This window comes from Mesoplodon densirostris, chromosome 12, assembly GCF_025265405.1.
Source record: "Mesoplodon densirostris isolate mMesDen1 chromosome 12, mMesDen1 primary haplotype, whole genome shotgun sequence".
NCBI lineage: Eukaryota > Metazoa > Chordata > Mammalia > Artiodactyla > Ziphiidae > Mesoplodon > Mesoplodon densirostris.
The window spans coordinates 52896419-52913294 of record NC_082672.1 but is presented as its reverse complement, the minus strand read 5'-3'; positions in this window follow the sequence as shown (position 1 = coordinate 52913294).

Genomic DNA, 16876 nt, shown 5'->3' with positions numbered 1-16876 from the left:
CAGGTAAGTAAACCCACGTCATTTAGGAGGTGGAACTTGTCTGGAACCAAAAGCTAGGGCCCTAACACAGGCCCTGTCCACCCACTCTGCTCCAAGAGCTGCTCTCCCACAGAGAACTTCCCCCTGCCTCAAGCTCCATCCATTCCTCACAGGCCTTGGTCGGAAGCCCTTCTTCGTGAAGAATTCATATTCTACCTTACTCCCCATGCCAGTGTAGCCTAAATCTCTTGTCTTAAGGACTGCAGTGTTAGCAGTCCTGACTCTAAAGTCAGGCAGCCTAACTGTGTGACCCTGACTTCACTGAGACTCAGTTTCTTTATCTGTAAAACAAATAATAATAACATCTATTTTGTAGGGCTGGTGTCAGGATTAAATAGGAAAAAAAAAGAAAAGAAAAAAAAAGGAAGTACCTAGCATATAGTTAGCTTGCAATAAAAATTAATTGTATTACTATTATGGTTTTGCCTCGGCTAATGGACACAGATTGTTTTCCTTAAGTTCTAGAAACACTGAAAAAAAAACAAAACTTCAAATTAAGTTGTACTCTGCAACATATGGATATTAAAGTTATCACAAGAAAAGTATTCTGGAAGGACTAATTTTGGAAGGACGAATAAATCCAGATTGGTTATTTTCCCTATTGCTATCATTTCAATGCAGATTTACATTAAGTACTGTTCCCAAGAACTTTTATAACCTATTAATTAAATACTTTGATAGCCTCAGGCAGAACTTAGAAAATCACCAACTGTAATTTCGCTATCTGCATATTTTGATACACTAACATTTCTTGGCATACTTTAAAACTAACAACATTTCTTTTACTTCTAATGATAAGAGTCAAATATTATAGAACATTTTAAAATAAATGTATAAAAAGTATAAAATAGGAAAAAAAAATTGTACACTCACCATCTATAGATATCACTATTAACAAAGATTTATTGCTATCTTGTCTGCTTAAAAATTACATTTATCAAAATTGGGCTTCCCTGATGGCGCAGTGGTTGGGAGTCCGCCTGCCGATGCAGGGGACGCGGGTTCGTGCCCCGGTCTGGGAAGATCCCACATGCCGCGGAGTGGCTGGGCCCGTGAGCCGTGGCCGCTGAGCCTGCGCGTCCGGAGCCTGTGCTCCGCAGCGGGAGAGGCCACAGCAGTGAGAGGTCCGTGTACCGCAAAAAAAAAAAAATAAAAAAAAATAAACCTGTTTTCACAGAATATTCAATAATGAGAATTTCCCATACCATTATTCTTTTAAAACACAATATTTATACTTGTGTAATATTCCACAATAAATCTATAACATAATTTACATAACCATTTTCATGTAGTTGTATATTTAAATTGCTTCTAATTGTTCCCAATTTTAATGTGGACAGACATCTTTATGTATACAACTGTATGTGCTTCTCTGATTAGCTCCCATATTTCCTCAGGTCTCATAGCAACCTGTGGGCCAAACAGAATCAAGGCACAATTTTGCCCAAATTACAGCAGTACAGCTTTTCTGCCTCCCTCCCTCCCTCCCTCCCTTCCCCACCCTCCCAGCATAAAGGAAGGAACTGGGCACTTACTACAAAGTCTCTACCATTTTCTGTTGTTTCTACTTAGCTCACTTGGTGTGGATAGTCATACATTGTGCTAAAGAAATATTAATATGTTTGATTACAGGGTGCTGCCCCAGAATCACCTAGAGATATTATATAATATTCGGGGGCTTCCCAGGTGGTGCAGTGGTTAAGAATCCGCCTGCCAATGCAGGGGACATGGGTTCGAGCCCTGGTCCAGGAAGATCCCACATGCTGCAGAGCAACTAAGCCCATGCACCACCACTACCGAGCCTGTGCTCTAGAGCCCGCGAGCCGCAACTACTGAAGCCTACGTGCCTAGAGCCTGTGCTCCGCAACAAGAGAAGCCACCGCAGTGAGAAGCCCGTGCACCGCAACGAAGAGTAGCCCCTGCTCTCAGCAACTAGAGGAAACCCGTGTGCAGCAGCGAAGACCCAATGCAGCCAAAAATTAAATAAATGAATAAATAAATTTAAAAAATATATTCTGGACATGCACCATATGTCCTTACTAAAATCCAAAAATCTGACCCACAGGGTTTCCACAATAAAGTGATGATTCTCAGTCTTGCTTCAATTGGAATAATCTGGTAAGCTTCTAAAACAAAAAACACTAATGCCCAGGCCCAGTCCTAAATATCCTGGTTCTATTATATCTCCCAGTTTTTGTAATATACTTTTAAAAAATTAATTAATCTATTTATTTATTTATTTTTGGCTGCGTTGGGTCTTCCTTGCTGCGCGTGGGCTTTCTCTAGTTGCGGCGGGCGGGGACTAGTCTTTGTTTTGGTGCACAGTCTTCTCATTGCGGTGGCTTCTCTCGTTGCCAGGCACAGGTTCCAGGCACGCAGGCTTCAATAGTTGTGGCACGTGGGCTCAGTTGTTGTGGCTTGTGGGCTCTAGAGCACAGATTCAGTAGTTGTGGCTCACGGGCTCTAGAGCGCAGGCTCAGTAGTTGTGATGCACGGGCTTAGTTGCTCTGCGGCATGTGGGATCTTCCCGGACCAGGGCTCGAACCTGTGTCCCCTGCGTTGGCAGGTGGATTCTTAACCACTTGCGCCACCAGGGAAGTCCCAGCTTTTTATTTTGAAATAATTATAGATTCATAGGAAGTTGCAAAAATAGCTCAGAAAGCTCCTGTGTACCTTTAGTTTTCCTCAGTGGTAACATCTTGTATAAAACCAGGACATTGATATTGCTACAATCCACAGATTTCATCAATTTTACATGTACTCGTGTGTGTGTGTGTAGTTCTGTGCGATTTTATCACCTGTGTAGATTCATGTAACAACCACCAGAATCAAGATATAGAACTGTTCCATCTCCACAAAGATCCTTGTGCTACTCCACCTCTCTCCTTTCCCCATTCTTAACCTCTGACCCCATTTATTTTTGAGTCCCGAGGAGATGTCTCACAGAGAAACCTCACATATGTTTCCCCACGCCCACATGCTTGACACCGTCACTTCCTACAGGCCCTCTGGAGGAGGCCCAGCGCTGTCCCTTCTGCCATTGCTGTCCCCAAGTCCATGCGCTCCTGCTTCCAGGAATACCCAAAGCCTACAAACCTTAGATATGCCAAATGGGGCCATGATACGTGTCATTTACCCAGGATATCACTAAGAAATGGAAAGACTGCCCATTCTCCAGCTGTGTCACAGTTTGCCAGCGGGGTGCCAGAGCAAGATTGCCTCTGCCAGAATGATACACCCTCTAACCCCTCTGACTGCCGTTCCCTTGTCTTTGGAAGTCAGCTCTAAGCCCCAGTGTTGGGCTGGGCAGGCACTGCCTTTCCTCCCTAAGTCTCCACCTCTGTCCCCCAGGGGCCTCTATTCAAAGCTCCTTCATCACAGTGTCCAGATCCTCTAGGTAAATACATGCCTGGGGGGTTCACTGCACACAAGTTCATCAGTTACCACTAGGCTAAATTGCAGAAGCACAAGTTTAGGCTTGGCTGGGAGTCCCACTCATCTCAGGATAAATTCAACAGCATTAAAAAGGGATGAATATAGCCAACTTAAGCTCAGGGACTATGTCATCAATTTAGCACATCCATAATCTCATTCAAAATATACAGGTTTTACTGAGTCTAGCTTTGGTCAAAAATGTTTGATTGTCTAAAGAATGTCTCTCATTCCCCTCCTGTGTAACATAAGATGTGTTCGTGGTAATTAACTGTATACTCTGGTATTCAAGTCACAGAATAGCAACAAGGGAGTGTGACTTTGCTAGGACAGGAATTAACGTCACTCAGAGATACAAGGACTCTAGAACCTCTTTACAGGAGAGGGTAGCATGCTTTAGGTGGTCCAAGAATAATTACACCATGTCAGGCAAAAACACAACGTTGCTATTGTCTTTATTTGGAAGCAAAACAGGAATAAAAGAAGGGTACGTGAATGCCAAGTTGACAAGGCCTAGATTGTAGTGGCTTTGTACCATGTGAACTGAGCTGCAGTAGAACTACGTTTCCACGAATTCCCTTGTCTGTAGAGTTCCAGGTTTGCATTGGCCACAGGCAATGTTTTGCATCAGATTTGGAAGGTGGCAGTAAAGCAGTAGCCATGTTCTCACTTCCTGGAGGTACCTGCAGAGCAGCGGCACCGTGGTCGCCTGTGAATACTGTCACTGACTTGCTGGCTTGGCTGGTTAGCATGAGGCAACACCCAGTCCACGGTTCCTCCAGCTCCTGCCAGATCTCCTCTGTCAGTTTCTCTGGGTCCTAGGCCAGGTACGAGTGCAGATCTGTCGCAAAGAGAGCAAGCTTCTCCTTCAGGTCACCTCGTAATGAAGGTTGGGGATGATGAGGGACAGATGGAGGTCCCAGTGTGTCTTTGCTGTGTCTGTCTGTTCTAATCCACCCCCAGCTCCCTTCTCAACTGCCCATCTCGTTGACCCATAGCAACTTCAGCCTTAACCCTAGATGCAGGGCCAAAGGTACACACAGGCAGCTCCCTCGGCTCATCCAAATGCAAAGATAGGACCCCTGTCCTTGCTATTCCACATTCCTCCGGTGCTTTTGCGGTACGCGGGCCTCTCACTGTTGTAGCCTCTCCCGTTGCGGAGCACAGTCTCCGGACGCGCAGGCTCAGCGACCATGGCTCACGGGCCCAGCCACTCTGCGGCATGTGGGATCTTCCCGGACCAGAGTACGAGCCCGTGTCCCCTGCATCCGCAGGCGGACTCTCAACCACTGCGCCACCAGGGAAGCCCGCTTCTGCATCTTTGAGCAACCCCTGACTGACACAGATTTCTGTACTGATTACCTCTCAGAGAAGCTCTAACTGATGGAACTTGGAATTTGTTGATTGAACAGAAGATCAAGTGTTAACTGTATACTGATTGGAGTGGTGGAAAATGAGCAAGAAATAAAAACGCCCTGTGGAGATGCATGAAAATACATATTCTCTACCCTGAACAACAAATCCTACGTAACACCGGGCCCTTCTACTCTGACACTCAAATATCCTGCCTGTTCCTCAAAAGGGAAGCGTCTTTACGAATGCTTAATCATTCATTTACTGGACAAATTATGTATGGTTAACCTCTCAGGTATGTCTGCCCCATGTGCTATGCCCCACCTGGACTCAAGCACACATTAGCTATGGTTCAACAAATTTGCTTAGGCATTTTCCTTCCTCGAGCCCTAGCCTTGACCCCAGTCTTCTTTCACTTTTACTTTCTCTCTCAAACTTGCAGCTCTAGATTCTGAGGCCCTGACTCAGATCCCGGCCTTAGGAGGGGTCCCAAGATGTCACATTCATCTGTGTGCACCCTGGTACCTGGACCTCAGTCTGCTTATGGACCCTGGCACCTCCTGGGATCTTGACAGGAACCCATAGCTCCAGCTCCTACCGAAGTCAGTTTCAACTTTGATGACCTCGATGGTGCTTCCCAGTGGGACCCCACATGCAGGTCCCAACACCCTGGAAGTGGAATTAAGCCACATAAGAAATACAACGTAAGCATCTGAACAGTTTTGAGGAAAGCCCACTCCATTCCACCCAACCCAAGGTAATCAGAGAAGTCCTCCCGGATTAGGTGACTTTTGTAGGACTGGTACAAATTTAAGCAGAACCCCAGCTGTATTTCACGGTCCAAGACATGAGCTGGGCAGGTTGGAAGGGAAAAAATGCTTTGGATAATGGGGGAAGCCAGAGAATTGGAGCATGAGGCCTTGTGTACATAAAAATCAGCTAAATGATTAAAATGGTGTAGAGAAAAAGGTAGGAAGTACAGGCAAGTTCTAATTTTCGGTTCTAAAAAGAACCAAGGAAACTCTAACCACCAAAAATCAGCCTTTAGTTTGTTGATCACTTAAAACTTGTCTTTCACAAACTTCTTGCTGGGGTAACAAACACCTGAACAGTGAAAAAGAGGAAAAACCAGATGAACATAAACTGTTAGTTGGTTGCCCCCAGATTAAGAGTGCACCATTCCATAACGATGAGAGACAAGTCCCAGTTCTGAGGCTTTTGGCAGTTCAGGGAAGCACACACATCTCCTGGACGCCATGAGCGCTCTTTACAGGATGCGTTGGTGAACACGGCCTAAGAATGCATTTTTGAACCTGATAAATCATATTAACAACTTCTCGAGTAAAATACATAGGGAAAACAATGGCTGAAGATATTTGTTATAGATAAATATAGCACCACATCTTTCTGACAGCTTATGGCAGTGGAGATTTCTCTCATAATAATTAAAAAAAAAAAAAAAACAAGTTGGAAGGACACCAGAGGGACACTGTTCCCTCCAAAAAAATTGTTCTGACTACATTTCTGCAAGACAGGTGTGATTCTCAGAGGATTCTCCAGACAAGAGGATGGAACAAACCTGGAATATTTTGAAACTTATCTAACAAATATTCCAGTCAATACACTTGGAATAAGTTCCACAGATCCTCACTATTTAAATAAACTCTGATTAGAAAGTTTCTCACCAGGGAATTCCCTGGTGGTCCAGTGGTTAGGACTCTGCGCTTCCACTGCAGGCGGCCTGGATTTAATCCCTGGTAGGGTAACTAGGATCCCACAAGCTTCACCTCACGGCCAAAAAAAAAAAAGAAAGTTTCTCACCCATGGTAATAAAATAGTTCTTCTCAGATTCATCAGATTAGTTAGAGATGAACTATGTCTACAGTTACTGTAGACACATCCAAAGGACTGTGATCTACCTCAGGATAGCCAAATCATGAGGCTGTGTGATCATAATATTGTGCCCCTGAATTGGAGCTAAGTAGTAGAAAGCCTTAGAAAAGGAGGGGACACAGGAATATTTTTCATGGATAACCTGTACAAAGCCAGAATCCACATGGTTCAGTCTCAGAGTGGTGTGGTGGTCAAAGAAATACAGCCCACTAGAGATTATCATATGAAGTGAAGAACACCAGACAGAGAAAGACAAACATCATATGATATTGTTTATACATGGAATCTAAAAAAAAAGAAAGAAAAAAAAAGAACTTATTCACAAAACAGAAATAGACCCACAGACATAGAAAAGAAACTTATGGTTACCAAAGGGGAAAGGTGGGGAGAGATAAATTAGGAGTTTGGGATTAACATATACACACAACTATATATAAAATAGATAACCAACAAGGACCTGCTATAAAGCACAGGGAACTCTGTTCAATATTTTGTAATAGCCTATAAGGGAAAAGAATCTGAAAAAGAATATATATATATATATATATATATATATATACACACACACACACACACACACACACCTGAAGCTAACACAACAATGTAAATCAACTATACCTCAATTTTAAAAAATTTTTATTTATTTATTTTTTTTACATAAGAGAATACAGAAAAAAAAAACCTCCATCTCAACACATTGGTTTGTTGGTAGTGATGACGTGGAACAGACACTTTCAGACATTGCTGATGGCTGTGTTTGTTAGCACAATTTTTGGGGGAAGCAATTTGCAATATGTATCAAGAGTCATTAGTATATTCATACTCTGAGCCTGTAATTCAACTTTAGTAGAAACTAAAGAAAAAATTAAAATATAGAAAATGCATTACAATGGTATATATTATGGATTTATTAATATCATTAAAATTATAAACAAACAGAAATATGATTAATATATTTTAGTAATCTCCTGAATGAAAAACTATCCATTCATTAAAGTGTGTTCTTAAAAAAAAGAAAGAAAGAAAGAAAGAAATACAATCCAGCACAAAAAGGAATTTCAAAGACTCACATTTGGGCTTCCCTGGTGGCGCAGTGGTTGAGAGTCCACCTGCCGATGCAGGGGACACGGGTTCGTGCCCCGGTCCGGGAGGATCCCACATGCCGCGGAGCGGCTGGGCCCGTGAGCCAGGGCCCTGAGCCTGCGCATTCGGAGCCTGTGCTCCGCAATGGGAGAGGCCACAACAGTGAGAGGCCCGTGTACCGCAAAAAAAAAAAAAAAAAAGACTCACATTCTTTAGTTGAGGATCTTGGAAACCATGAAGGCCAATATGGCACACAGCAACATTTATGAATTTTCCTTTCTTCTCTGCCCATCTCACTCATAGCTGCTGCATTTTTTCTAAGGAATCTCTTTCCACAATTTCCCCATTCCTTTTTCCAAGCCCAGCCCCTGTCTTTCTTTACTTTCTCTCCTTTTCTATCTCTTGATTGTGTATGTTGATACAGCCCCTCTCCCAGCAATTAAAAAAGGAATAAAACCACTCCCTTTTTAGGGGGGGAAGGGGGGAGGAAATTGGGCAGGCCAGGACAGCATTATTTTTTGTTATCTGGGAAAGGGAGGAAGGCTGCAGACATTCCCACGTAACAATCTTTATCCCATTGAACACCCTCCCTGCCAGAGAGAGATAAGAGGACTTAATTTATAGTGAGATCAGGATGGGGAACCCAATTCAGAGACAGAAATGAATCCAGGGCCACACACTCATAAAAAGCATATATTTCAACCATCCTTGTTGGTTGATGTATTATTTCTTTATTGTAAGAGAGTAAGTATGTTAAAGAGCTCATGCTTTGAAAATCATGAAGAGGCAACAAAACTTGACTTAATAAATGTCACAAATAAATATAACAATAATAAATTATAAATGCTGATATGTATCCAATTATCTGTCTTACCTTTAATAGAGATGTAATATTAGACAGTTTGAAGGGGTATGGGTTCAGATAAAACAAGGTTCTTCCTCACATAAAAGCTACACCCTGGGCCTCCCTGGTGGCGCAAGTGGTTGAGAGTCCGCCTGCCGATGCAGGGGATACGGGTTCGTGCCCCGGTCTGGGAGGATCCCATATGCCGCGGAGCGGCTGGGCCCGTGAGCCATGGCCGCTGAGCCTGCGCGTCCGGAGCCTGCGCGTCCGGAGCCTGTGCTCCGCGACGGGGGAGGCCACAACAGTGAGAGGCCCGCATACCACAAAAGGAAAAAAAAAAAAAAAAAAAAAGCTACACCCTAATTCCAGCATGGGAAAACATCATAGAATTCATCCCTCATAAATTCCAGGTACTATGCCAGCCCTTAGAGCCACACCAATATTCCAGTGTCTGTGAAGCCCATTTTACAATTTTTTAAAGCAAGATTTTAAGTAGAATCTTATTATGGTATACACACTCTGGGGCAGGGTTTTACTTCCCTGACCCACATCGGGGCTGGGGTGGGGCGGGGCCCCTTGAGGAATGAGGGCTGCTGAGCTCAACTGCTCAGCTTGGCAGGAGCATCAAAACTGGCAGAGGAGAGAGGTCTGGTAGGGAACTGGGGGTTGGAGCTCCTGCAAATTCCTCGAAGCCAAAAAGGTGTGGAGAGAGAGAACAGCAGGAACTTAACAGCCTGAAGTGGCATTTCTGGTGTGCAGCCGGGCAGCTTTTTTCATCTGAGTTTTGGTAAAGTCCTCCCTTACATAGAACTGATACATCCCTCTGTGAACTGCTTAAGCCAGGGCAAGATGTGCACAGCCTCTGGGAACAAACATGATGCCCCCCTCCAACCTACCCCCAAAACAACTCAGCGCAGCACTGTGCTTCAAATAAACTGACGAGCCCTGCGGCCCATAGTCAGTGACTTCACCCTCAAGCCAACAAGGACTTCACCCTGGCAAGAAAATGATGATGATACATAATGTAGAATTAGTCTGCTTGAGCTGTTATAACAAATTACCATAGACCAGGTATCTCAAACAGTAGAAACACTTATTTCTCACAGTTCTAGAGGCTAGAAGTTCAAGATCAAGGTGCCAGCATGATCAGGTTCTGATGAAAACCCTCCTCCTGTTTCACAGCCACCTTCTCCTTGTGTCCTCACATGGTGGAGAGAGTGAAAGCAGCAAGCTCTGATGTCTCTTTTTATATGGGCACTAACTGCATTCATGAGGGCTCCACCCTCATGACCTAAACACCCTCTAAAGCCCCCACCTCCTAATACTGTTACATTGGGGTTAGGATTTCAACATATGGACTTTGGGGGTCTACAAACATTTGGTCCGTCACACACACACGTGCACACACACACAATTTACAGGCATAGGATTCTAAAATTACACAGCGTGAATTCTCTTAACAGTCACCAACATTCACTGATCATCTATCTAAGCAGAATTCTATATTAAGGTCAAGAGTTTTTTGGTTTTATTTTTAATTATAGGATACTGCACTTTGCCAAAGAGGCATCATGGATGGAATAAAGGCAGTCCCAATGATACTGTTATTTATTTACCTGAGGAAGCCACTTACCTGCTCAGAGCCTCAGTTTCCTCATCTGAATATTTGGGGATGATAAAACCCACCTTATAGAATTTGCAAGACTACTAAATGAATGAATTACTCTATGAAAAGCAACTGGCCAGAAGCAGTAACAAGCGACAGTAGAATTTAGAAAAAGGATTTGTTTGGCTCTAACAGATGCTCTCCAAAGGTGAAAAAACGAGGTTGGTGAGAAAGGCGGTGGCTGGTTGGTAACGAGGCTTTGAGAGCCGCCTGCCTGCCTGCCTGCCATGTTTGATTGTGAAATCTCGGGCTCTTAGAAGCTTCTATAAGGGGATGAGCAGTCACAATGCCGCACCTTATAGCGCCGGTTGCAAGGATGCTTGTAAAACACTCAAAGCCTATTAAAAATTCCCAGCAGATCTCTTCCCCCACATCCTTCCCCACTCCCCACCAATGAGCCACTACACATCCAAGGGAAACAAAGAAGCAATTCTAAAGCACAAAGGAGCTGCCCAACTACTCCAGTAGTTTCCCCAGGGGGGGAAATGTGCGTCCTGACATGCTTGGCTGCAAATGATTGGGAACCAGACTGCGTTCACTGAGCAAGCTGAGAAAGATTTGCCTCTAGCTTTGGCACATTATGACATCATCTTTTGGCATTTTAAATATTCAATTGTTTACCTTGAAAAGCCTCTTGCATTCATTTCTTGTCTGGGTTGAATAAAATAGGCCTACTTCCAGCTTGTGTTAATTTAAACTCTTAAGGAAAGAAGCTTTATCTAACCCATTTGAGAAAAACAGTTCCTGGTCTGATGGGAAGAAAGAACTGGAACGGAAGACTGCAGAACTGGGTTCCCAGTCACTCCCTCGTGGTTACCAGAAACAATCCAGAAACACGTTCCAGCCTCCATTTCCTCACCTGTAAGATGGACTGAGACATCTTTAAGGTTCCTTTCAGCTCTGAGAGCTACGTGACTTGGGGACAAATGAACCAAAGAGCGAAGGGCTTGACTGTACCTGTGGCTTCTGCTCCTTGAAGGAGTGGGGATTAGCTGCCATTAGACACAGGAATGCAGTGCTTTGATTAGTTTGGTGTCTGTTTTCACAGGCATTGAAGCTGAACCCACTGCCAGCCGTGAGACCTGACCGGACCTCTCCTCCCCTTTGAAAGTAAGCAGGCCTGGCTGATACGTGACACCACAGAGGTGCGGCCCCCCACCAGCCCCGCTACGATTACACCCCATCTTGTTGCTTGCTGGGTGTGTGGCCTTGGTAAACCACAAACCCACCTACCTGCCTCCCTGGCGGGCCAGCTGAATGCCGTGGCTTCTTACCCAGCCCCTTAGGGATATGATTAGAAGAGTTACTTAAAATGTTAAGATGTTACATTCCTAAAGCCCTGGCTATAACCCAGAGGGGCTCCAGGCAAGATGACTGTCCCAACCAGTTCACTCCTAGATGAAACTGAAGTCACCTGGTGTCCTTGGGGTGGCATGGCGTAGAGAATGGTGAGTGAAACTAAAGCTTTTTCAGCAGTTAACTGAGGTTCTCTGAGCAGGTGGCAAAGGAAGAAAGCTCTGGCTTTATTTAAAAGGGCAATTAAAGTTCAGGGAGGAAAGGAAGTGTTGTTCTTAATTTTTCACACTCTCCCTGACCCCAACTTCCACTCCACAAATAGCCCAGGGTACCAGTTTGCTGCCAGCAGAGGTATATGGATACCTCTGGAAAGCTATGAATGATTTACAAGCTGGGTCAATAATTAAGTTGCTAGGGAATGTGTACAAGACATAACGAACCTTAACTCCTTAAATTCCAGGAGAAATGCTCCCGGGGCTGGCAAGAGAATAATGGTTGGAAACAAAACACAATCCACGCAGATTTGAAACACTCTGAGGTAGTAAAATGTGTCAATCTGTTACTTGGGACCCAAACCCACAACTTCTGTTCTACCTCTGCTCTGGGAGGCTGGGTGGGCTTGAGTGGGCCCTTTTCCTGGACCCGGCTGGAGCTCCCTCAAGGACCTCTCCAAAGAAGATGTTAATCATGGCAGATCCAGGTCACTCCTAAGGGAAAATCACCCACACATTCATGTGGGGGAAGGGAGTCTGTTTTAGCGCAGCCTATTTGTGCCTGATCCATGGGAGGCACAGTCCCAGTCACCCATTCTAAGTAAGGGGTCAAGGATAACACCCCTGAAAGAGTCAGCAACAGGAGCCTGTGCATAGTGCAGAGAAGTCCAGAGACGTCAGCCAGGTGTGGGAAGGCCTCTCAGGTGAAGCAGGGCTGGACCCAGGCCTCAAATGATGTGTGGATGAGGGACAGGACACTTCAGGGCCAGACAGTAGCTTCTTTCATACAGTCATTCCAGCCACAGGCCTACGCTGAGTGCTGCCTTCCACGAGCCAGACACGGGGATGGGTGCTGGGGACACACGAGGGACAGAGAAGGACAGTGCCCGTATGGGCGGAGCTGTGTTCCCCCAAATCCACACGTTGAAGCCATAACTGCCAGTACGCCAGAATGTGACTGTGTTTGGAGTCAGAGCCTTTAAAGAGGTGATTACATTAAAACGAGGCCACTGGGTAGGTCCTAAGCCAATCTGACTGGTGTCCTTATAAGAGGAGGAAACATGGATACACAAGGAGACGGCAGGGATGCAGGTGCACAGAGGGAAGGCCCTGTGAGGACACAGTGAGGAGGAGCCATCTGCAAGCCAAGGAGAACGGCCACAGGAGAAAGCAAAGTGGCAGACACCTTGGCCTTGGCCTTCCAGCCTCCAGAAGTGTGAGAAAGTACACAGCTGTGTAAGCCTACCAGTCTGCGGTACTTTGTCACGGCAGCCCTGACAGACTAACACGGTGCCCCCAGCGCTCAGGCAAGCTCAGGCTTGCCCCCAGGCTTGAGTCTGTTGAGACAGATAGACAATAAACAAAAATTACACAGTCGATACTTCAATGACCACTGTGCCAGGTACTAGGAAGGCGAGGACAAGGCATTTGAAAGCACCCAAAGAACAAAATTGGGCAGAGGGAGTCCCGAAGCCCAGCCTCAAAGGGGCAGGGATCACGGGGAGGATCTGGACCAGAGCGGCCGCAGTGAGTGTCGGTGAGACAGGCTGACGAGCCCGGGAAGTCCAGAGCGCAAAGCTCCTTGGTGTGGGCAGAGGGATTCACGCTCCATCTCCAAGGCGATGCGGAGCTATTTCAGGCTTCCAAGTGGAGAAACAGCTCAAGGAGAGCGAGACTTTGCAGAGATTTGTCTTTTGGCATATGCTGAGGGGCTACAGGCCTCAAGGCAAGGCCGGGGCGGGGGAGGAGGGGGACAGGGAGGAGGGCTGAACCAAGGCGGAGGAGAAGGCGGGGATGCAGGGGAGAGGCTGCGTGTGGAAAGCCTTGTGAAGAAGTGACAGGCCTTGGTGACAGACGGGAAACACTTTTTTAATTATCTTGTCCCGGCAGTGGCCCGTTGGTGATGCTACTGATTCAGGAAGGCCCTCCATAGACCCATCTCCAGGGTCAGTGTTTGCTATGGCACCCGGCTTTGGGCTTGAAGACCAAATGGAGAGTTTACCTGACGCCTTCCTTCTCCATCCCCGAGGTTGTGCACTCGTGAGACCCAGAGAACTTCTTTAATCTGCACAATGGGTATCGTCCGGACAGTGGCCGGAAGGCATTTCATCATGGCTTTGAGACTCAGGAAGAAAGTAATACCTGGATAATGTCCATAAAGCCATATTGCAGATTTCTTTCTGAGGGTGTCCAACTTCTTGCTGCATTTTCAGCTGTTCACAGCCAGAGTGGGGTGGCAGTGGAGGGGATGCGGGTAAAAAAATGTACTGAAATAATCAAACTTCCCATACCTCCCCCTGAAGGGATGTTCAGGTCTGACTGACAGAAGCAGGCCAGCAGTTGCTTAGATCTGCTGGGAAAGAGATGAAAATGTGAAAAATACTGGGGCTAACGTTCCAGAGTGCCTGCTGGCAGCCAAAGCCCATTGACTTGCAGAAACAGCCAGATGGAGAGAGCTGTAAGAAAGTGGATCCTGGGCTGTCAAGTGCTGGATGAAGCTTGTCACCAGTGTCAAGGAGAGGGGATGCCAAGCCATGTCAGGAAACCGTGGTTCTACAAGCCAAACTTCACAACTGCAGACAGCTGCCAAGGCCAGAGCCCACCGCAAGGCGCAGACAGGAGAATGGCAGCCTCATCTGCCATCCGTCAGCAGCCAATGGTTAACTTAGAGATCAAATTAGAGGCACTGCTCTCTGCGAGACCCACATCTGAAGTACTAGGTAAAGGCTAATATAAGCACATGTGGATAAAACACAGGGCAAGAGAGTCCAGCAAAAAATCTTAGCATGACAGCTGACTCTAAATGCATTCTCAGGATACTGGTGGGGGGCAGGGGGAGTATTTTTAAGGAGTAGACCATTTAATAAACTATTTGTGCATGGTCGGCAGCTTTCATTATTTTACCATTACTTCTTAAAATCTCTTAGAACTATGTGGCTTCAAGATGCTCCATTTTGCGCAGGCCAGAAAAGCTAGTAAATGTTATTTGTAATTTGGGTCTGAAGACCAGCTGCACTGGGACTAGCCAGGAGCCCAATACAATCAGAGAATCTCAGACCCCAGCCCAGACCTACTGAACCAGAATCTGCATTTGAACAAGATCCCTGAACGCTTTGAGTTCCACTTATAGTGTTAAAAGCACTGCTTTAGAGCAAGTTAGGCAAAAGAGGAGCTGAGACAGGTCGATAGCTAAGTGCTGGCTGGCTTTAAACACGGAGTAATGCTAGAGCCAGTTCAGTGCCCACTTCCACTCACTGGGCAGGAGAATTAGCAACAGCCCCTGGGACCCCAGCGAGATGGTGTAGATGGCAATGAAGAAGCAGAGGAAGAGGGCCCAGCTTTAGCTTCTTCCACTAAAAGGACAACACAGGTGCCTCTCCGTCTACAAACTATCATATGTTCTCAGCCTTTAACCACAGAAGGCCAAGGTCCCGAGGAATACAGTTCATTCAAAGGAAGCCTAAGCAATGTAAAAGAAAAGAGATTTGTTTTCCCAATTAACAAAGGGTAATGGACCTCTTCGAAAAATTGTGCTCGGTGGTATAGGCCACATAAGTAATTTTCCTTTTGTTTACTTTTCCAATATACCAGGACCAGCCAAGGTAATTGCTTTCAGTCTGGTTGAGCAGCAACTGTTTGTGGTACCTGTGCTTCCCACCTGAAAGATCAGTGAGAAAGGGATTCTGTTCATCAAAGCTGTGCTTAAATCCTGGCTATTCTAGTTACCATGGGACCCTGGACAAGTCTTTTATTTCCTGAAATGGAGATAGTAAACTATAAAATGCCGAGTGTTAATTACAATTATTCCTCATCATGGAGTGGAAGCATAGCAGCACAGCTTAGCGTGGCCTAATAACAGCCACTATGATCCCTGTGTTACAGTCTAGGAGACCAAAGCTTTGAGAGGTCTGGTCCAATGTCCTCCGGCTAGAAAGTGACAGAGCCCGGGACTGGTAGATGCCAGGACTGTCTCAGGAGCCCAGAGGATGGTTAAAACGGATTCCACAGTCTCCATGCACGGAAGGCGCAGTCTCTCTCCCAGCCCCTTTCACCCTGCCCCATAATCGAGGCTCCCATACTTTAAGATGAAATTACAAGTGAACCAGATTTACAGAGGGTACTCATCGACAATTTACGTTAGGAGAGTAATCAATGCTCGCATCATTTATCTTACTACCCTTCTGACTGCAAAAGCAATTATGGATATTTTAAATTGTGACTTGTTCAATCTTTGCTCTCCTTTGCTCCTGAATCATTTCATTTTTCACCCCGGAAAAATCTTAACTCTTCATGTCCACAAGAAAAAATCTCAAAACAAGCTGGTAAAACAAACACCCTATTGACTCTCCTACTGTAAAATAACTAGCCTTCTCCCTCTTGCTCCCCACCCCATCTTCCCCCTCCTCTTTTTTTTTTTTTTTTTAAGTGCAAATGAAACTGAGCTTTGAGCTCTCTCCCAGGCCGGAGAGTAAGTATACCCTTAGCCTGAGTGAAACGGAGAAGGTTGAAACTGAAAGATTGAATAGACTTGAATTAAAACAACTTTCTCTCAAACAATAGCATTTAAGAGAATTTGGCAAAGGTTAGGCATGCCGAGAATGCTGTATTTCCTGGTATCATCTGATTAGCTTTTAAGATAATTAGTGGCAACGAGAGTATTACTTGAGCAACAAGCACATTCCTGGAGAGAAGCCGGAAGGGGAGAGCTGAGAATCCTGAGCAGGAGCCCCGCTGGCTCACCAGCTTCTTTTGCATCTGTAAATTCTCTCCCTGGCTTCAGTGCCATGTGGGTGACCCTAGGGGCAAGACTTTGATGTGTGGGTTTGGTGGCAGTCAAACTCCCAGCACTTTGCATGCATTACCCTTAGCTATGCGTCCTACCACTTTTCTGGGGGAAATATTTACTATCCCCATCGCAGGAAGAAGGAATTGCTGCATGCACACTGACAGTCCTCATAACGATCCAATGTGGCACCTACAATTATTATTCCCATTTTGCAGATGAAGCAACCGAGGTCTAGACAGATTTAGTAACTTTCCCAGTACAGTTCAATAAAT